We start from the raw sequence: 22,339 nt of genomic DNA on the forward strand, positions 1-22,339 counted from the left end.
AACTCTTGGATTGTGGTCAGACAATGTGTTGTTTGGGAAAGATCAGCATTTGAGCCGTTCACTGAAACAATGGGGATCTTCAGAAAGTAGGTCATCTGACAACTGCAGAAGCAAGCACTGCAATGGACCAAACTACTTATCACTCCTCTTGTGGTAGACATAAGTTTTTTCCCTATTAGGCACTTTGCATCAGCATTTCTGGCATAGAAGGTTCTTTCTTCTAGCAGATGCAGTAAATTATGTTAAACACAGACTTCCATAAACTAATATGAGAAAAAAGTCCAATAATAAAAAATACAATGACACATAAGTGGTATTATGCCTTAAAATGCCTGAGCCCAAAAATATATTTATATATAAGATATAAATATATCCCCCATAGTAAAAACAGTACAGGCAGTCCCCTACTCAAGAACACCCAACTTTCAGACGACCCCTAGTTACAAGTTGACCTCTGGATGTTGGTAATTTACTGTATTTTACAAAACTACAATGATCATCTGTAAGAGCTATCAAAGGTGTCTGCAATTAAGATTTATTGTCAATCCTGGTTCTTATGACAATCCAAAAGTTTTAAAATCCAATTATCACAGAGACCAAAACATTTTTGGCTGGGGTTACAATTATAAAACATACAGTTCCGACTTACATACAAATTCAACTTAAGAACAAACCTGCAGAACCTTGTACGTAATGGGAAAAAAATAATGGGAAAAAAATAAACTATCTTCAAGGTTACCAATGATCATAGTCAACTATAGTTGGTTCTGCAAAAAATGGTCCCTTAGAAATCTTTGTAACACAACTTGCATAAAAAAGTTTAAAATTATTTTATTATTTTAAGGTTTTTAATATGTTTTTATGTAGTACAGCATAAAACATATTGTCCACAATAATAACAATAGTGTATTATGTTCTCCAATAATCTGAACTAAGTAAGTCTTTATATGAAAATTCTAAAGTTATGGCTCTTGATAAGTACAAAGGGAAAAAAATAAAACTGGTTTGATTAAAGAGGTAAAAAAATATGAGATGATAATGAAGAAATTTATGTTTGTGATGAATGGTCACTGTCCTTTCCTGCGCAGATAATGTCATGCACTGTGTACCATGTACATCACAGTGAGTAGGACATTTTTGAGAAGGTGTAGGAGAGATACCATGCAATGTAGAATATTAGCCCCAACTTTAGCTTCTCCAAAAACAAGGGATTAGATGTTATCACAAGGAAAAAATTTGTGGTCTTGGATCCTTTCTCCTACTGGGGAAGCTTTCAGAAAAACGTATTATAACATTGCATTATTTAATCTATTCAGTGGTCAACTGTGCGACCCTATTTGCGTCCAATAAAGGAGTATATTTTCTAAGCAGCATGTACATTTTATAAATGATGACACGCAAATGTTGTAGAAGTTGCTTGACAGTTTCTGTCTCTTTTTAATATTTACAGATGTTTTAAATATTTCAGATAAAATAGCGCTGTGAGATCTGCAAGTGTTTCCACTCTCTAAGATGAAGACATTTTCCTGGACCAATTTTATCAGGTTCCAATTAATATTAGATGTTAGCTGTATCCTTGGCAGGTTGTGGAAATCAGGGTTGCTCTTCAATACTTTTCAAGTAGACAGTTATAAAACATTGAAAGCTTTTCGTACCAGATTATGTAATGACGTGCATGATGGACTACAAGAATATTATAATATATTATTTATATGTTTCAGCACATTTTGTGAAGCAGCTTAGTTACACAAGTTCCATAAAATGTCATGTAGGTACAATTACAGTATCTTCAAGTTGAGTATGTGCAATAGTAAAGGGCTAATATCTGCTTCTCTTCCTCTTAATCTTTAGTAAATTATTTTGTTACCTAAACATCTCTCTATCCTTTATACACTTAGTACTGTTACAATGGACTTCCAAAGAGTTTTCCCCCATCGTTATTATCGTGCATGTGTTTGATGTTGTTGTGAAAAGTTTGTTTTGTACAGTAATTATTGTAATATTTATGTTTTTTTATTTATTGATTATTATGTACAAAAATTCTAAGCAGTTAATCTTCATCAAACTGAATCTACTGTCCTCATTCCAATAAATAAATCAAAATGGAAAAAAACAACAGGAAATCAGACCACCCTAATCCCACCATCTGTCCAACAGAAACAACTTTCCCAAATCACCCTCTGTATTACTCAAGACAGGAATCAGTTCTCCCATATTTTCTGGAACAGTAAACATTGTATTTCTGCATTAGAAGCCTTTCCCAGAGTCACCACTCTATTAACATGACTTCTCCAAACTATCAAATAAGGATATGCACATCCAACATTTTAAAACTTATCATGCAACCATCATAGTTCCTATAGAAGGACTAGCTGGTCAGAAGAAAAAAGGCTTATTCCATAGAGGCCTGTTTAATTTCTGTCGTCCAAGGCAGGACAAGACATCTAACTTAAACTTTTGTGCAAACCAAGTCAACATGTAACATACCACATTTAGTACAAGCAGAAGTTCCATAATATCCCACTGTTAGGTCTAATTAATTCCGACACCACTACCTGTTATAGCAGCTCACAAGGATTCCATCCCAGCCTTTATCTAGTCAATTCATACATTAATCATTGTAAAATCATATTTTATTTATTATGAAAATAATCCTAGGCACATGGAGAGAGAAAGTGATGTCGCCCCTGGTACCCCTCCACTCTCCTCCCCCTGCTCATATCTGTGTGTAATGTATGGTAAAGTATTTCTACTGTGTGTGTGCTTTATCTGCTGCCTGTGAGACACAGACAAGTATCTGACATGCTCTCTCCACCCATTCACATGTGAGAGACACAGATATCAGCTAGATGTCAGCTAGAGACACAGGCAAGTACTTGACATGCTGTGTTCTCCCATACACATGGACTGCTTACTATAGCAGTTGTATCTCTCATACCCACACAGGCTGCAGGGGGCATCAGCACCAGGAAGCACATCATTACACATGCTGTCAGTCATGTGTATAGGAGTGTATAGAAAACAGAAAAAGAAAGCCAAATCCGCTGTAGGAAAAACGGTCAACGGTGCAAGAGAGACAAAAAACGGATAAAAGTCCAAATATCCAAACGTAGAAATACAAGAATACAAAAGTCCCTCTGCATCAATGTCCTCCATAGATATTAGATATTTAAAAATTAAAAATAATCAATAAGAATTATTTTTTATTGATTATTTTTAATTTTTAAATATCTAATATCTACGGAGGACGTTGATGCAGAGGGACTTTTGTATTCTTGTATGTGTATAGGAGTATCTCATACACACATAGGCAGCAGGGGACGCCAGCACCAGGAAGTACATAGAGGAGCCAGCACCAGGAGTGTCATATCATTATACAGGCTGTCAGTCAAGCACTGGGGATGTGGCTGTGCCTGATACTCATGAATAAGATGGACTAGCTGAATATGGAAATGGTTCATTAGACCAGTCTCAGATCATTTGCATACAGCTTTAGGACCAAATTGTTTGAGTTTACAGGCAGGCACAATGCAGGGTTAGGGGCAATGCTTTCTAATGGCAGTTAATGAAAATGTATTTAGGTCAATCTATTCTTGATTGATCAACTAATACCAAGTTACTTGACCAATAAGAATGCCCTTTAGAGGTTTTGTGATGTAAAATGGAAACAATCACCTTTAACTTGTTTTTTTTGCTTATTGTAGAGAAGCTTCTGTTGAACATACATTATGGCGTGTAATTTTTCTACTTTAGCATGTTAACATTATATACAATAGATGAATAACTTGAACTTCATATGATCCCGCTAGTAAGCCTAGTAGATTGTCACATTTTACATATTATATAAATCTATACATCAGCCCTCATTCCTATTGTAAATGTGAGGTTAAAGTGACATTTCCACAGATGTACCTTACCTGGGATGTAAACGTTCATAACGTTATTAGTTCAGACAACCCTCTTCCTTAGTAAACGGATACATGTTTCCCGAAGAGGCAAAGGCAAGTACACTTGCTCTTTCCGACCAGGCAGTGCTGTGGCTGCTTAATATCTACTCAAAGCCACAATCACCTTCTGATCTGAGGAGCAGGTGACTGAGCGAGATCCTGTAATATCATGGAAACATTACATCTTCATCATAAAAAAGTGATGTGTAACATTTAAAATCATGACATTTCATTCACTTAAACAATCTACTTGACCTTTCTATAAATGTGACATGGGCCATCATCAATTTCATTATTTTTCTGAAATGGCAATAGTAAAACATGTAAGAATTCCTGATCAGAGAGTAGACATTGGGAAAGTGTTATAGAGATTAAAAGTAGTTTAGCTATGATATGCCATTTACTTGTACAGATAAACATATACAACTTTTGCGGGCACGACATATTAACCCCGATGTTTTGTTTTTATGTAGTTTCATCCAATAGGTCAGAAAGGAATAAATTCTTCTTATTGAGAGTTCTGTTGCATGTCACCTTTTTAGACATACAGGAGCTCATTTACTAAGGGTCGTGCTGCTCCCTTTTGTCAGAATGTGGGCCTTTTTTGGGGATTACACAGCTTCACAGGTATTTATCACGTGTCTGCACTGTGATTTTGGCACATGCGATCCATTTTTGGTGCAGCTGCGCTGGCTTCCATGCGACACAAATTGGTGGGCGTGCCACTGGACGATCTGACTGATTCAGACTGAGTGTGGGATTTAACATTCAAATTGTGTAGCAAGCCCAAGCACTTACATGCACCATTAAAAAGTTGGTGAACTCTGTCGGACTTGAGCGGGGAAGAGACGCATGCAGGATATAGAGTGCACAATCTTAGTGGTTCGCGGCACAGTGTATTATCGTCGGACAATGCACTTTCGGAGAACTCAGGTGGCCAGGTATGTAAATGAGCCACCCCCACAGAATGTTCCGCTGAGCATTCTGAGTAAGAATTATGCAAATAGATTTTCCTAGGTGGGAAAAAGAATACTGTGCTTTCAGTGCTACCGTAAATAAAGCAGCATCCTCTACATTAAAGGAACCTGTCATGGCGACTTCGGACACTAAACAACCAACAAGTTTTTATGAACCAGTAGTTTATGCCCTGTATAATTTTAAAGGGATTGGAGACTTGTCCCTTGTTCCCTTTGGTGCCTGGGCATTCAACAAGTGAAGCCGGCATAGCAGGCTACCACTTCACTTTCGTGAGAGGAGGCCCCGGTGTAGGACCTTCTGATGTGAGTCTAATGTGCCTCATTGGATTCATATCTAGGTAACTTTAAAAGTTTACTTTTTTCATTTTTTCCCCCATGTATAGACTTCAAAATGGTTGCTTTGGGACCCTAAACGGCAGATTCATAAGGACCTGTACTTGGTGCAGGGTCCAACAGGTCCTGACAGGTCTTCTTTAATGCAGCAAATTATAAAGCAGGTCCTATTACTGCCCGGATTTGTTGTGTGGCCTCTCACCTCACCCCCTTCTCCACTAGGCTGAAATGTGCTACAAATTTCCCCCTGTTTGTGGCCTGTTTTAAGCATGTGGTTATGTGCATGAGTCCTTACACACATCAGTTAGCCGACTAGCTCCATTGGCCTGTCAGATTCTGGGACACTGTGTAGTCGATGGAGCAGGTAAGGAACAAATACATGATATCTTGGAATCTCACCATGGGAAACCATAGACATCACTAGAATGATTTTCAAATGATGATAGTCATACTCCAAAGACTTGATCACACAGTAATTCCACTAAAGGTCCTAATCAATAAAATATGTATCTTGATAAACAACCATTCCAATGGCACATAGTGCTCCACAGCAATCAAATATGTATCACCCATATCATAGGTCATATTTATCATGTATGGGAAATTCCAACTTTTTGCAAAATCTCTATACTGTTGAAGACTCTTTTATAGAATTAAAATGTTAACTTGGTAGACTGCAAATGAACAAAAGTCTATTTCCCATGTTATTGTTTTGCACTGTATAATAGCGGATTAAAAGCCTAAATAATAGATGGAAAATAACATTAATTTCATTCTGCCTAGGAGATAAATTACTTCGGTAACCTTCTAACAATGTTCTTATTTTCCATTTGTTGAAACAATTTTAAATTCTAATTGGAAAGAAAACTCTGGTTCCTGCGGAGGCAGATCAAAGTCCTTAATATTTAACCCATGTAGATTTATTAGCGAGGAAAAACATTATAATTATAATCTGGTCTTTTTCTCTTCTGTTTAGATAAAATAAAACAAAAAAAAAAACTGGACGGAACATTTAATTGAATCTACTGGAAAGAATGCAATTAAAATAAAATAAACTTGAAATAAGGTGCGATTCAATTTCTTTTGTCTGAAACTTTAGAGTAGGTTTTTATACAAAGTACTGTACATTACAATTCACATAAATAACATGGTATGATGGAAGGAATCCTACTTTTGTTTAAAATGAGTAGGTTTTTGGGAAACCTACATTGTAGCATAGAATATAATTTTAGAAACTCTTTGCCCATCCTCTATCTGAATGCATATGCTGACATCAGCTTTTTTTCAATATTTACCATCCTATAAAACATAATATTATCTTTATTCTCAGGGTTACACAAACTCCTTAATATATTTTTGTAAAAAAATTTTTGACCAATTTCACAGAATAAAAACAATGTTGAAGAAAATCTAATTTCTTTCAGTCAATTTTCCTTATGTATAAAATATATCTTGGTTGACAGAGGTGGTTCAGGGCTTACTTTTTGTTAGAAGAGTTGTTCTTTTCGGTGGTCTAATTTTAAAAGTGTTTTTATCACTTTTTAGAACATTTTTTATAAAGGGATATAATGAAAAATCATCTCTTCCATGACGTGTTTATTTTTTTTTCCCACAGGGTTCACTGTGCAGGTCCAATAATTCAGATTTATTGCATAGATTGTTTTATGGAAGTGGCAACACCAAATAAGTTTTTTTTTTTTTTTTTTAACCCTTTAGTAGTTATTTCTGTGGAAGGAGGTATTTCAGGGACTTTTCATTTTTTTAAAAATGTTTTTAACTTATTTTTAATGTTCTAACTTATTTTAGACTTGAGCTTGAACAAGCTCTGTTCACTTGTTCAATCCACTATTGTACTGAAATACTATTGTATTGAAGTGCAGTGTAATGTAACTGACTAATATCATTTAGGAGTGCTGTAAAATGGCTAGTTAGTTTGGCATCAGTAGAATTCATTCCTGATAGTCCGGTAAATATTTAGGTAGTAGTCCAAAAGTAGTTTGCCCTAGTTGTGAAGATAGATCAGGATGTACCAGTTAGCAATAAATAAATCACAAGTATAAACATGAATATCTGTGATGGGTATTAGGATATAGAATAATCAACAGTAAACCTGAGTCCGTAACATGGATGTCTGAATTTGTTATGGACACTCTGATGGGCATGAGTATATATTGTGGTTATAAATAACGTGAGGTATGGTAAAAGAATATAAGATGCTTACCGAATTGTGAGTGGATAGAGGTATATTGTGAAAAGGACCTCTACTAGAATAGGTACTATTTACAGCATCTGATGAAGGTCAAATTCAAACAGCAGCTAGCATTTGGCTGCCATAGGAGTGCATTGTGCACAGCACGGTATGGGGAGCACACACACATGTGTTACCATACTGTACCATCAATGGAAAAAAAAAACAGCCTTCTCTATCTTTTGCCATGAATACACCCTGGCAGTACACCTCCCTATGGAGAGGGGAGTGTTGAGCAGCACACATTCATGTGCAAGAAACCTTAGACTGAAACGTCATGTAAAAAATTTGTGGATTGTAATAATTAATAAAGTATTTGGGTTACTCATTCTGGTTGAGTTCCATATTCCTACCTTAAATCTATAATGGGACTGGGTCCATATATTGGCACGGCCAAATTCTGAACTATGGAGTGCTTTGAGATTCACTTCCTGCGGCTTAGTACTAGTATGTCCATACGAAGAAGGGGTGAAAAATAAGTGAGTAATGTTAAGGTCTGATGAATGTCATTGACATAATATTGATTAGATTAGATTTAATTATTCTGCTAAATTATACAATGATTGGCAATAAGTACAAGCCGCTACTGGGCATACTTCTTCTAACTAAATATATACAGTGGACACATTTACATTTTCTATGAATAGTCCACATGAAAAGATATTTTTAGGGTTTTCCATAAACTTCTTAATTGCATTGAACGTTTTAGTTGTTGTAGGCTTTCATTGTAGAATCCATCCATTTCATATTGGATCCTGAAAAAAATTATCTGTGGTGAAATAGCTATAATTTAGAATTCTAGGTTTCAGATTTTTCATATAACATTTGTTTCTTGTTTTAATAAATGTCTAACAGATGTTTCACTTAAAAAAGACATTAATCTGAACCTTACATTCAGGGAAATTGTAATTGGATTTTTAAATCCAGATAATTAATGCATGACTCCAATTAAATTTATCTTCAACCTCATCACCCCAAAGAGTAATAATTATTTTAATTCTAAAATCACATAAAGCATATTGCTTCCAGAAGTTACACATCAGCTGGGCATAATCGTCTGCATGAATCAATGTTTTTTTTTTTTAATCAAACATTTTTTATCAAATTATTTCAAATGTATATACAAACTATAAACCAATACAATCCACGAAACTGGCACAAGTGGAAAGAGGATCATACACTTGAAGACTCACAATATACATGGGAGGGTAGATGGTAACATTAAGCAAAAGAATGTGGCAATGGTGTTATTGTGTGTTGTAGGCAATTCTAAACAAGGTTAGTTTTCGGGTTGAGGTTTGGAAGGTGGTACATGTAACGGAAATTCCTATGACCCTGGTGTATATTGCTCAAGTACATTAGTGTGAGGCTATATACTACGAAAGTGGATCAATAAATTATTATATTATACTGTGGACATGGATGCTGTGTGGATGGATGTGAATTTTTCTTTTTATTCATATGGCAAGAGGAACTCATATACTTTCAATGTTTCTAAAAGTGCTGGCTAGGGCAGAGTGTCTTGTTGGTTCTACTTTGGCCCCTAGGACACCAGCCCTGCAATGCTACCCAAGCTATGAATATGCATCAAGCTTACTATATGTTCCAGAAGTGACTGTAGCTTTGCTCTTGGTTGGACTTGTCTCGAAATCAAGTGGTGACAATCTTTTAAAAATAAATCTACACTATATGGGGTGCACTTATCATGTCTTTTACAGTATGCCAAAGTATGTTGGGCCAAAACAGGGACGTTGCAACCCACTGAATTTAATAAAGCTTATGCCAAGATCCAGGGGCACATTATAGCTGAATTCTACATAAAGCAGACCTAGTATACAATTTATCCTGGCGTACAATATATGACAACACTTTTTAATATATTCAGTGCAATTCTGTTCAATGTTCAGCTTCTTGAAACGCCATTTTTAGAATTTACAATTCAATGTTATCACTAACCAAATAAATCAGAAGATTCCTTTTTGCATTTTGTTCTTGAATTACATTACATGTACATTAGAAATATTCTTTTTGGGATATCCTTAGTTAGTATGTGCAACTTTTTGTTTCTTCATGCTATCATTGCTTAAGTAGAGTATCTAGAATTACTGTATGGGTTATACCTATTGCCTTGTACCTAAATGTCTGTATTTTTTCTTTAAGCTTTACAAAACTGATCACTGATTTTGTTTTGTTTAACACAAGTAGTTAAATATCCATCTAAAACTTATTTTAAGTGAAATTGCTGAGGTAGCATTGTAAAAAGGATTAACTTCCATGGAAGAGGACCAGGAGACTTTGATAAAAGGATGTAGAGGCCTAGCTATTGGGGGGAAAAGGTGCTTGGAGATTCGACTGATTTTATTGTGGAATATCACACTCTAGAGTGATTAGTAGCATTGAGCTGACCTAAGCCCGGACTTTACCCCCACTGGCAACACCCATGATCGGTGCTGGAAGCGACTGCAGAAGTTGATTATTTAAACTCCACTGCCAAAGCGATGATCCTAGGAGAAATGGAGGAGAATCTGTGCCATATGCATTTAAATGCTGGCAAGATTTAAAGGGTTAACACCCATGATCGGTGCCATGCACCAATTGGTGGTGTTATTTGTGGGTGTTCACATCCACATATGGGTTCAGGTTCATGAAGGGAATTTTTGTTCAAGCTGAACTCTCATACATGCTTATAACTAGTGATTAGGTCAAATTTGATCTAATCTGTACCATCAGGCATAGTAAGATAAAGCTTAAAATTTACTCATAGTTTTAACATCAAATGAATAAATTGTGTACCACCCCTTAAAGCCCTGTAATAGCCATAACAAAGTACATTCGTTTTACTGGAGTTTTGTCATGTCAGCAGAAATTGTTACTTATATTACATGTAGCTGTTATGCATATATTAAGAAGAAATTTGAGATTCCTCCCTTACAGTGCAAGGAAAGTGAAGTGGGGATTACTCTACTCAATCTCAAACAGCAACAGCATGGAAGACACTATATATCAGTTTTAGCAGTGTTACTATTAAATCAACTCTGGAAATAGAGAGCCTAGTTGTGTTAACAGGAATGTCTCTCCCTCTCTCCACATTTCCTGGGCAGCAGCTATGACTCAATCTCTTTATATCATCTCTTTGTATCATCTATTTTCTCTATTTCTTTAAGATAGTGAGTGATCAGTGTAGAAGGTACAAAAAGATTCACATATATATGGAAAAATTGTAGTGCTGGCAATACTTCAAGTTTATCACAATGAGAAACAAAGGAAAAATATAGGCTAAAAATATACAACAGCCTTACATGTTGAACACTTTCAAGTTTCATAACTCTTTTTAATGAGTAGGATCAAGACCGTTGAATTAGAAAGTGCATCGTTCCAAAAAAAGATCAATCAGAGCTACATATGGTGCTGAGTATATATCTGAATAAATGACCATATGTGTTAAATGTATATCCAAGGATAAAATTTGAGTTCTGTTATATATTTTTTTCTTTCTCAATCAGTTTTCTTTTAATGAATTTCATTTAATCTTCTCTTTAAAGGTCTTTGAAGTACATTGCAACAGAGTGATTCATCTTTGAAAACGTAATTTCTATTTTGAATAGATAATTGACTGTCAATGATGCAACCTCAAAAGAAATTAATGACTTTCATATTTGTTCTAATACGATGACTTTGTCCGTTTGGTGATAGTTTTATATTAACATTGACAACATAAGTAAACTTAGATGGAGCAGAGTAGAGCTATTCTCAACTGGGCATTGACATTTCATTTAATTAATCTGCCATATACATACATCTCTCCAATTGGATGTTATCAGAAAATATGTACCTGTATAAAGATAATCACCCATAAATGTAGTAATATGGTCCCTTAGAAATTAGATTGTTGTCCTTGGATACTGCCACTGCTGCTTGAGTGAATGCCCACATAAACAAACAGTTGTTGCATTTGAAATGTCTGAGAGTTACTGTATGTCCCATGATAATGAATGCTAAATTCAGGTGGCCAGGCAGGGGTCAATAGTGCATGCCTTGCCATTGCTGCCATTGTGCGAAGTGGTCGTATCCATGGGAGCTATCACTAATGGGACACATTAACTAAGCTTTGTGCGCCAGCTTTCTGTCGGACTTTGCACATTTTAAGAAGGGTCCACGCCACATATGTGTTGCATGCGACCCTTTTGTGTCGCTGCTGCACTATTCTTCATGCAACACAAATTTCTGCACTGAAGGGGGTATTCCGGTACTCAGTCGGACCGTCAGATTTAACATGCAAAGTCCCACAGAATCGTGTTGAATACCCCATGTTGAAAGTGCACCAAAAAAAGTGGTGCATTCTGTCAGTGCAGTGCAGAGGGCACCAGATTTATGAAGAATGTGTGCCAGAAATCCTGAACCTGGCGCCACATGCACACTACTCAGGCAAACTGCATATGTTGTATAGCATATTCTCCATGAATTTGGAATGATGGACTCCCAAGGGTTAAACTACCCTCAGGGCTCTTTAACGTATTAAAAAAAAAAAGTAAAACAGTAATAGAACTAAAGAAGTAATAGTAATAAAAAATTTAATAAATATCTAAAAGCCGTAAACTCTGTAACAGAGAAGAGCACCCAAGTATCCGAAATGCAACATTTTTCCATTTTGCAACACATACAAAATGTTATAAAATGTGATCAAAAGGTCATACAGTCCCCAAAATTATAGCAATGTAGACATCATCTCGCTCTGTAAAAAGTGACACCTTATAGTTTATGAAAAATGTATTTGCATCAGAAATGCACAAAAGAAAAAAAAATAAGTTTATTAAAATATAAAAAACCTATAAGACTGTGGTATCCCCTTGATTGGGGAATGTCCACAAATATAATGTGCAAATGTGTTTTTTCCCTCAATTTAATTTTTTTCTACAAATCTTTAAGCTTCACAGTAACTGGTATGGAATATGAAATATGAAATGCTGTCACTAGGAAGTACAGTTTGGAACAAGCCAGCTATGGACTTTTAAAGATTGGAGCGAAAAATGGAAACGCAAATAACAAAAATGGCTTTGTCCTTAAGGGGTTAAAGCAGTCAGCAAATCATATACTTTATACAGATGTCTTCTCCCTTGCCTCTCTGTTTGGTTTGGACATGTCCTGATACGTGTGAATCATACTTAAAATAAATATTTTTTTTGAATAAAAATGTTGATTCCCTGGTTTACGTGACACCTAGATTGTCTAATTTGTACACAGAGACATCACTCTAAAAGTATTAATTACATGTTAAATTGTGGGAATAAGGTTCAGTACATTTAATAGATATAGTCAAAGTAGAAAAAAAAAAAACAACCAGGAAATAACTCTAAACTTTTACTGTCAACCACCACACATTTAGCAACTTAAAGGGTAAGTGTTGAAAAAAAAAAAGAAAATTGACAACCCCTTCCTGTCCCATATGGTGGGGATTTCACTATTTCTTTTTTATAAACTCCCAATTTCCTACCTATTAGGCCCCATGGCAAAATCTTCTCTGAGCTCCTCAGAAAAGTCTTCCTTTTCAAAATGTAGGGGAAAATAAGTGACGTCTGCCAGGACACAGAGCAGCACATAGGCTTCCCTTCGTAGCCATGATGTCTCAAAAGTGGCCCTAAAAGAGAATGTGATATTTAGAAGTTGTCAATCCCCCTGTCAGGAATTGTTCTCATCACATCGCCGGAAACATCTAGTTTTTAGTGCTACACTGCAGTGCACAGCATTTGACTGACAAAATGAGTGCACACTGGACCATGGAGAGTGCACACTCCTGCAGGGGGCATGGCCAGGAACTGGAACCGTATACAGAGAACAGGATAGTAGACAGATCCAGCCCTAGAAACGGAAATCTAAGAGAAGGAGCCGGCTACACTGAGTGGACAAATTCAATTGTGTTTACAAGGAAGATAGATAAAATATTGCGGTGTACATTCACTATACTCAACCTATGGAATAACCAGAACAAAAAATATGACACCTACCCTTTAACTGACTTACTGTATATCTTTTCTATATTAGGGCATTAGGGTGCCTAGAATCAGTCCAACTCCACAAAAATAAGAATGTTAAAATGTTTATACCTTCTTATATCTTTTAAATTCCAAAAAAAAGTATTAAACACACAACCAGATAGTAATAGAAGTACACTGCATATCATTTCCGAGACACTACATATAAAGTTTGCATTCATGATAAGTTGCAGAACACTTAATACCACAACCAGAACTTATCAATGAGGTAAATCTAAAACCATCTAAAAATATGAAGACCACTTATGTTCCTAAGCCTGTATTTAGACCAAGACAAAAAAGTCCTAGCTGTCAGCAAAATAGTTCTGCCAATTTCACAGAACATTTCACACCGTATGACATGCATTTTACTTATGAAACATTTCATAAAAGTTTCATTATTGCTTGGTGAATCATAATAAGCTGTCACTAACAGACACTGACCACTGTCACAGCAGAACCCTTTCCGCTACAAATAGAAATAGCTTATTACTGAGCTGCATTTAAAACAGAGAAAAGCAAGTCCCCCTAGTGTTGTATGAACGAAAATGTATCATGTAATCATTTACAAGTTAAAATATTTTAAATGACTAAAAAATTAAAGCAAAGCAAATATAGACATACAGTGAGGTACTCCATGGTTCTCTTAAACTCTGGGATTAAAAACATGATAACATTATGTAATAAAGACTGCAACAAAATGGCATTATTGTCTCCATAACATGTTACTGATGAAGCTGGGGCCTAGCCACCAGGTCAGAACTGCTCAGAAGAGAGGCTCACATTACTAGGAATATATTATATCTATGCTGAACATTGCAGTTTCAGGTCCCCAAATCCAGACTTCAGCTAGAAGTTTAGGGTTTAGCCCCCTCCCTTGCCGGTAACACTGTGATCTTTGTTGGCACTAAATGCCCCATTTCCTGTAGTATTGTTAATCCCCGATCACATCACATGGAGCAACGATTCTCAGCCGCGTGTGTAGGTTTTCCAGCAAACTTTAATGGGTAACACCAGTGTTAAAAGTGGGATTGAGCATTCAGGTTTAATCAAACTGAGCTGAACCCAAACTTGAATGGGTCCATACAAAACAACCATGTTTAGCATGTGTTGATTAAAGTTGTATTTTCCACCATAATCACAACTAAATTATAATTTAAATTATTGTCTGTACATTTTGTCGGACATTTTTCACCAATTTTTGTAAAGTATGGAAAATTTCTAAATATTTCACTGTCACTAGAGAGAGCTTTATTTGTGTAACAGAGCATGAGACAGATTGTAGGTGAAATTAACATGTTAAATGACCTTCGAAATGGGAGGGGTGACTGTCCTGCTCTTCTCATTCTGAAAGAAAAATACATTTTGTGAACAATGTACAAAGTGCTAAACTAATCTCATTGCTACCGATTAGTGCAGAAACTAGTAACAGTGCAGACAGACCTGTATCTGAGTCACATTTTCTTTAATAAAGAGTGAATGCTTACATTGTATTTCAGTTATTTTTTTCCTTTTTATAGTTTATAATTTTTTAACAAACTGGTTACGAATCCTAGGCTATGAACAAACAACATTATTAAAATATAGTTTAAATGTTTTAAAAATTATAGACAAATTTATATAGAGGTGCAGCGGTCAACCCCAGACTTTACGTAGCTGCAATATTCTGTTCTGACATAGTCTCACCCCCTCCTGTCCCCTCTGCTGCAACACATGCAAACTGTTATCCAGATGCAGCCCTGGGTGGAAAATGGCACCTTTCCTTCCTGCCACTGTTTGCATTGGCATCATGGGCCAATCAATTGTGTTGGTAGATTAAGGATAATGGGGCTCATTTACTAACGGTCCGCGGACCGCACTTTTGTCGGGTATTCAGACGATTTCCAATATGCACCGCATTTAATAGGGGTTTGGGGGGGCGGGCGGACAGTCGGACAATCCGACTGATTCAGACTAAGATTAAACTTTTAAACTGTGTCGCAAGACACTGTGAAGAAGATTGTTGAACTCCGGCAGAACTGAACGGGGAAGCGACACATGCAAGATATCGGGCTCACAATCTACGTGGGTAGCGGCACAGTGCATCATTGTCAGACAGTCCAGATCAGGGATTGCGACTCGTGCGGGTAAGTAAAATGTGCCCCAATGTGTTCTTTCCACTGTGTACTACATATTTTTTCTATTTCAAATCCCAAATATCAGTGGCTTGCCGTGCCATCAAAAGGAAATTATATAATTTTACCAAACTTATTGAAATATATAGTTGGTTCATCCATTGAATTAATATGTTTAGTTTTCCAGATGCTTCTCATCAAATGAAGTTTCTGAAGAAGTGTTTTTATCTAATAAATTATTTTAAAGAGCATCATCATACATCATCACGTTTGTTACCATCACTGATGCATGGAGATAGTAAAAGGTCATGATTCCGAAACTAAAGACATGTAAAAATATTTACAACAAAAGTTGTAAATATCTGCTTTTGTGATATTCAAGTTTATTTATTTGCTTTCAAACTAATAAGAAAATGTAGTAGTGGCAAATGTAGACCAGGGGGGCTGTAGAAGCCCTAAAATAATGGCAAATGCTACCGACACACCAGCCCTTGCGATTATTTTTCCCTTTAAGTCAGCTCCACCTAAGAGGCATGGAGGGGCGTGAAGCTGCACTGCACCAACAGAATACACCACTCAAATCTGGTGCACGATCCGTCTGAAAACCAGAGTGCCCCCTAATTTATGTCGCATAAAGAATAGTGCTGCTGCAACACAAATGGGTCATGTGCAGCACAAATGTGACATTTAAATACCTGTGCAAGGAGTTTGCACCTAAAAGAACGTACAAACTCCAGCAGAAAACTGCCACACAGCCCTTAATAGATGTGCCCAATTATTTCTAAACTACTATTATTATAGTCACGGATCATCTTCATGTTTTATGTAAATTCACAAAAATCTCAAATAAATTTCATGAGACATGTATCTAAGAAAAAAAGTTTAATACAAGAATGAATTTTTCAGTTCTAGCAAATATTAGCATTTCCATAACAATAAGTATTGTGCCTTTTATCTCACAAAACAGATTGTGGGAATCATTGTTTAACTTGTGGAACAAGTACTGAAGACGACTGATCTTGTATAACGCTCAGAAAACATTGAAACGGTCCAACTAATAGATGCTAATTTAATGTTGACTTTGTCGTTTGCTCAGTTTCATGTGTTAAAATCATTAATTAGGATCGTTTGGTGATATTTTTGTTCAAACATTGTAAGAAGAAGCCTACAGTAATTGTTAATCCTTTCACAAAAAATGATATTGAAAGCAGCTGCTCTCTAGGATGGATTGCCCAAACCATCATCCAGGATATCAGTATTGACTTTATCACTAAGTCTTCATAAAATATTGGTTATCTGTATTTACATATATACTGAATGTTTATTATGCCCACGGTTGTGTTATTAGAGAACGTTCATCTCTTATATTACTCTCATACCAGAGTGACACTTTATACCATCTTTACTATTAAACTCATATATCAGATAATTTTATTAGATAGATGTCAGTTAATATTAAAACTAGTGAAGCTTAAAGCGTAACCATCATTTTAGATCAGTTTTAATATTGCGTGTGGAGGGATGTGGTGAACATTTTTCTAATATAATTCATTAACAAATTCTGCTTAGATTCTAAAAAAAAAATCAAGCTACTGAGGTTGCATGAGCTCACATATAATCTCCCTGTGTGTGTGTGTTTAAACTACTCTGGCAGTGAGGATTAACCCTCACTTTCAGCTTGATGCTTAAATATAGTGTTCATAACATACTATAGCCATGGACAGAGCAGGAAGGAACTCAATCCTTCAATCACGTAGACAGATTCGCTGCAGCTATCCACTCCCCAGTAGCCTCTTCCGATACCTTCTTCATGCAGTCTTCACTAGTCTGTGGAGCTGGAGTTGTGAATGTGCAATAGCTCCAGCTTTAGAGAAGAGGTTGTGTCACTGTAGCTGCACACACTCATCAGTTAAGCCGGAGCTGCTGCGCATGCACAGAACCCCTGCTTCATAGATGAGTGTGCACAGCTATAGCGAACTGTGCCTTGAAGGTGTTACTGGGGCACAGAGTAGCCACAGCTCACGCTCCACATTTCGGGTACTTAACCCCCCTGTAGCCTCCAAGGAGAATTTACATATTTGTAAGATAAACTTTTGAACTTATAAATTTCAACTGCAAGTAAATAAAGGAACCTACCACCGGATCTACCTTATTACTAGGTTTGTTTTAAAAGATATACATATTATATTTGTCCAACTTCTCATGAAATCAATTCAATACAATATAATATGGCAACAACCTAAAAAAACACAGATAGGCAGCTATATAGAAGTTCAAATTATGATACAGTCTTATTAACATCATTCAAAATAATCTCATAACAAGGGAGACAGGTTATAGAAAGACACATCTGTATGGTCATGTCTTTGGTAAATAAAAAGATACCTGCCTTGACAATCAGCAGATCAACTTCAAGTTCAACTTCCATAAAAAAACAATTACTATCATTTTGAGGTGTATGAGCTCCTAAATACAGATGTTTCACTTGTTATCATGACTGGCTTAAAGGAAAGCTACCATCAAAATCCATCAGGGACACTTACTAGAAGATCCAGACTCCAGACTGTGGTAATCCTCTTACATTTGCTATCCATGGCCTCCTTCCTTCTAAAATCAACATTAAAATGATGTTAATGAGCCTGAAGGGCTATTGGGTTGTTGCCAGGCAAAGATATACCTTTTATATTTTGTGTCAATTAGTACATTCATTCTGTCATGTAGGGAACATTGTAAGGTATTTCACTTCATTAAAGAAAATTTACCATCCCTCACCCCTCCCTCTTCCTGCAATAATCTCAGACATTTTAGCAAACAGTGGGAGGGGGGAGTGTTCATCACAGTGTTACAGACTGTGCAGCTGTAGTACGGAGGGGTTCTGGAAGAGCCATTCATTAGCATAATTTTAAATGTTGATTTTAGGAGTAAGTAGATCATAATAACAAATGCAGGTGGTCCCCTACTTAAGAACACCCAACTTACAGATGACCCCTGGTTACAAACAGACCTCTGAATGCTGGTAATTTGCTGTACTTTAGTCCTAGGCTACAATAATCAGCTATAACAGTTATCACAGGTGTCTGTAATGAAGCTTTATTGTTAATTCTGGTTTTAATGACAATCCAACATTTTTTAAATCCAATTGTTGCAAAGACCAAAAATATTTGTCTGGAGTTACAATGATAAAGTATACTGTTCCAACTTACATACAAATTCAACTTAAAAACAAACCTACAGACCCTATCTTGTATGTAACCTGGGGACTGCCTGTATACGAATATTACCTGGATAAATGAGTTAGTGCCCCTGGTTTATCATGCATGACTTTGATGGCAGATTTCCTTTAAGTTTAAATCCAAGTGGTTATTTTCCATGTGGTGGTATACAGTATGTATTTATACTTGAGCTGTTTGACATGATGATATTTAAGCATTAACCCATAATTCTTAACTTGTATAAAATAACTGTGATCAAACCCAGTATTTAGAAAAAGTTTGTGGATAAAGTTTCCAATGAAGGACATTAATTAAAAATAAGCCAAGAACATAAAGTTAAAATATTCTGATAGCATAACTTTAGTTTTCACCTTTTCCTTCACCTTCTCTATATCAAACATGATAGAAAGTGGATCAAATGCTAGAATCCTTGGAGACATCAAGGTAAATTTAAGATGCAGTAGGTATACAGTATAACACCACGCAGACAAGGTAAACAGAGATAAGATGACGGAAGCGAAACACAGGCATTACTTAGGGATGGCTTTTCTATAAATATATCATTATCTGTAAATGACAGGGATACTATAGACTTAGCTAAAGAGATAAAAGGTATAGCAATTCCAAAACAAGCAGAAAAATATCAGTTGTAAATCTAGTTTTTCCCCCCGCACAGGTTTAAAATGGGGAAGATAATAACATGCTTGGTAAGATTTCAGCGCCGACTCTAGAGGTAACCGTATAAAGTTGCGTTTCCACAATAGTTTGATTCCACAAGGTTATTCTACTCTCAGCAGTCAAGCCATGTATAACAATGCAAATGATTAAGCATTTGTGTAAATTCTCTAATGCATATTCCACTCGGTGCCACTCATACTAAAAAGACTGTGTTATAAAAGATAGGGAAGTACAGTAAAGCAGTAAAGAAATAAATAATTCCAAGAAATGTCTGTTTAAGATCTGTCGCTCCATGATAACATTCCCATCAGATTCATTTATGCCAGAAACCTCATTTACCTTGGTTGTGTTTTGTATTCCTGAAAACCACAGAAAACCTTGACTTCAATCATGTATTTTCATCCATACAATTCACAGTCATATTAAGCTTACAGCCATTTAGTACAATCACAATTTACACTACTTATATGTATGTTCCAATATCAACAAAGGCTTATAGTGTTAGAAGGATGGAATAAAAGTCTATACAGATGTGTAATAATCTTTTAGAATTCTACATTGCCTACTTACACATAATGGGGCACATAATTGGGCACATACACTTAAAAACATCACTAAAAGTGTTATTTCCGTGTATAATGCTGGGTGCGGTGATTCACTAAGATTGTGCACCAGAAATCATGAATCTGTCGCTTCCCTTCACTGGCCCGACAAAGTTCACCAACTTTTCTGTGGGGCACTTTAACATAAGGCGTGCGGCACAATTTGCAAGTTAAATAAGGTGTTTGGACCGAATCAGTCGGAACGACCGACGACAAGTCCCCTAATTTGTGTTGCATGGAAGCCAGTGCAGCTGTGCCACAAGAGGGTTGTGCGACACAATAGCGGCGCAGACACTTCTTAAATACCTGTGCAAGCCGCTTTAGCCTAGAACGTGCACAGTCCGACAAAAGTGCAGCACAAAGCCCATAGTAAATGTGCCCCACTGTGTAACTGCAATACTAACACCTGTTTCAAAGTGTAAAACTTAGAAAATTAGATATCTGTTATTAAACAGATATGGTCCTACCTCAGTACATTGGTAATGGCTCAGATATCCCCCCAATGTACTTTGTCTTCAGGTTATGCGTTAGCCACCACCCTATGAAAAAAATACAGAGACCAATGTTATACGATGCAATATGTATAAAATAAAGTAAAATTTTAAAGAGATTTTTACTACAATGAAGAATGTATCAGTATAATCAGATAAGATATTAGTCACCTCCTGATTCTAAAGCTATTAGATCTCTTCTATACGTTATCACTACTACTTGCTTCAAAGGAAGCAAGAGGAATAAAGGAATAGAAATTCCATCAGCTCCATAGAAGTGAATGAAGCACTGACCATGTATGTGTAACCATCTGATTCACACAGAAAGCTTTTGAATCAGAACGCAATGTAGCATTTGTTAAAGCTATATGAAAATGGTCCCAAAATGATCCATTTTTGCAGGCCGATGCATGCCTGTGTTCATATTCACAGAGATATATCAGAAACAGCAAGGGGCTTAACATAAATACCAAAAATCCAGGCTGAACTACATGTATCAGTCACGTATGCCTGTCCATAGTGGGAAGTGAAAGAACAATGGAGCACATTTACTAAGTGCAAACTGTACTATGTGCAGTTGCCTCTGGATAGTGTGCACCATTTTTTGGTGCACCTATAACATGGGCCATGCGACACATTTCTGTTGGACTCGTTAAACGTGACACACAGTCCGACTGAGCACCGGAGCACCCCCTTCAGACTGTGCACCAGAATACCCCCTTCAGTGCAGAAATTTGTGTCACATGATGCCTAGTGCAGCTGCGCCACAAAAGTTGCAGGCGCTTCTTAAAAACATGTGCAGTTTGCACTAAAAAGAACATGCACAGTCCAACAGAACTGGTGCAAGAACCTTTGTAAATGTGCTCCATTGCCAAAAAAAATTTTGGGACTAGTTGACAACTTTTTCTATCTTATGTATCATAGGTAATGTGCAAAGTCAAACATTAATTTCACTGTTGAAGCCAGTCAGTAACATACCATGTGTGTAAATGTTTCGATTAGAGTTGAGCATATTCTCAAAAATTCAAATCCAAATTGTCTCTAAAAATGTAATTTGATCTGAATTAAATTTTCAGAAATCACTCATTAAAAATTCTATTTTAAAGCACTGTGAAAATGTATTTGCATTAATTTCCCTGCATGTTGCTGCAACATTGAAAAATAGTGCTTTATAATAGTAATAAGATCACAGTGCTCCCAGTAGCTAATTAATTAAAGACAAACAATCCAATACCGTATTTAAAGCATAAAAAGGAGATTAGGGACTCAAAACCAAAACCAGACATGTGCAAGATAATGTATGAATTATCCCAGTCCCAGTAGAGTCCCATATAAAGGGATAATTATTAGTGATGAGTAGAGCAATTGAGGTTTGGGTTTGCTGAGTTAACCCAAATATGAACAGGCTGAAACCGATCAGTAGTACCCATGATCACTGCTGGGAGCGCCGCTATCTGCATGTGCATTGGCACTGATGCTGGAGCTACTGCGCATGCACAGAACTCAGGTGGACCAACGTGGGAATTAGCAGGAGCTTTCTGAGGACATGCAGGTAGGGAGGCAAACTGGGGCATGGAGTAGACTCTCCAAGGATCAGGAGCAAAGGCTGTTCCATGCCCCAGTTTGCCTCCCTACCTGCAGTAGCCTCTTCAGAAAATTTACATATTAGCTAGATAAAGTTTAGTTTAGTATACAAAGCGTTATATGG

General features: G+C 36.4%; 1 protein-coding gene across 10 annotated transcripts in view; it reads right to left on the minus strand.

Annotated features, from left to right (window-relative positions):
* The window catches only part of SGCZ (sarcoglycan zeta), a 498,244-nt gene that overhangs the window by 283,235 nt on the left and 192,670 nt on the right, over window positions 1–22,339 (minus strand). For 7 of the 10 annotated variants that reach the window (XM_072122089.1, XM_072122046.1, XM_072122026.1 and 4 more), the window contains one exon: window positions 20,608–20,679. The exons of the other annotated variants lie outside the window; for them this stretch is intronic. The gene's annotated coding sequence lies outside the window, so the exon portion shown is untranslated. The remainder of the gene's footprint in view (window positions 1–20,607; window positions 20,680–22,339) is intronic. 10 annotated transcript variants of the gene reach the window in all.

The sequence above is a fragment of the Engystomops pustulosus genome, chromosome 1 (genome assembly GCF_040894005.1).
Source record: "Engystomops pustulosus chromosome 1, aEngPut4.maternal, whole genome shotgun sequence".
NCBI classification, from domain to species: domain Eukaryota; kingdom Metazoa; phylum Chordata; class Amphibia; order Anura; family Leptodactylidae; genus Engystomops; species Engystomops pustulosus.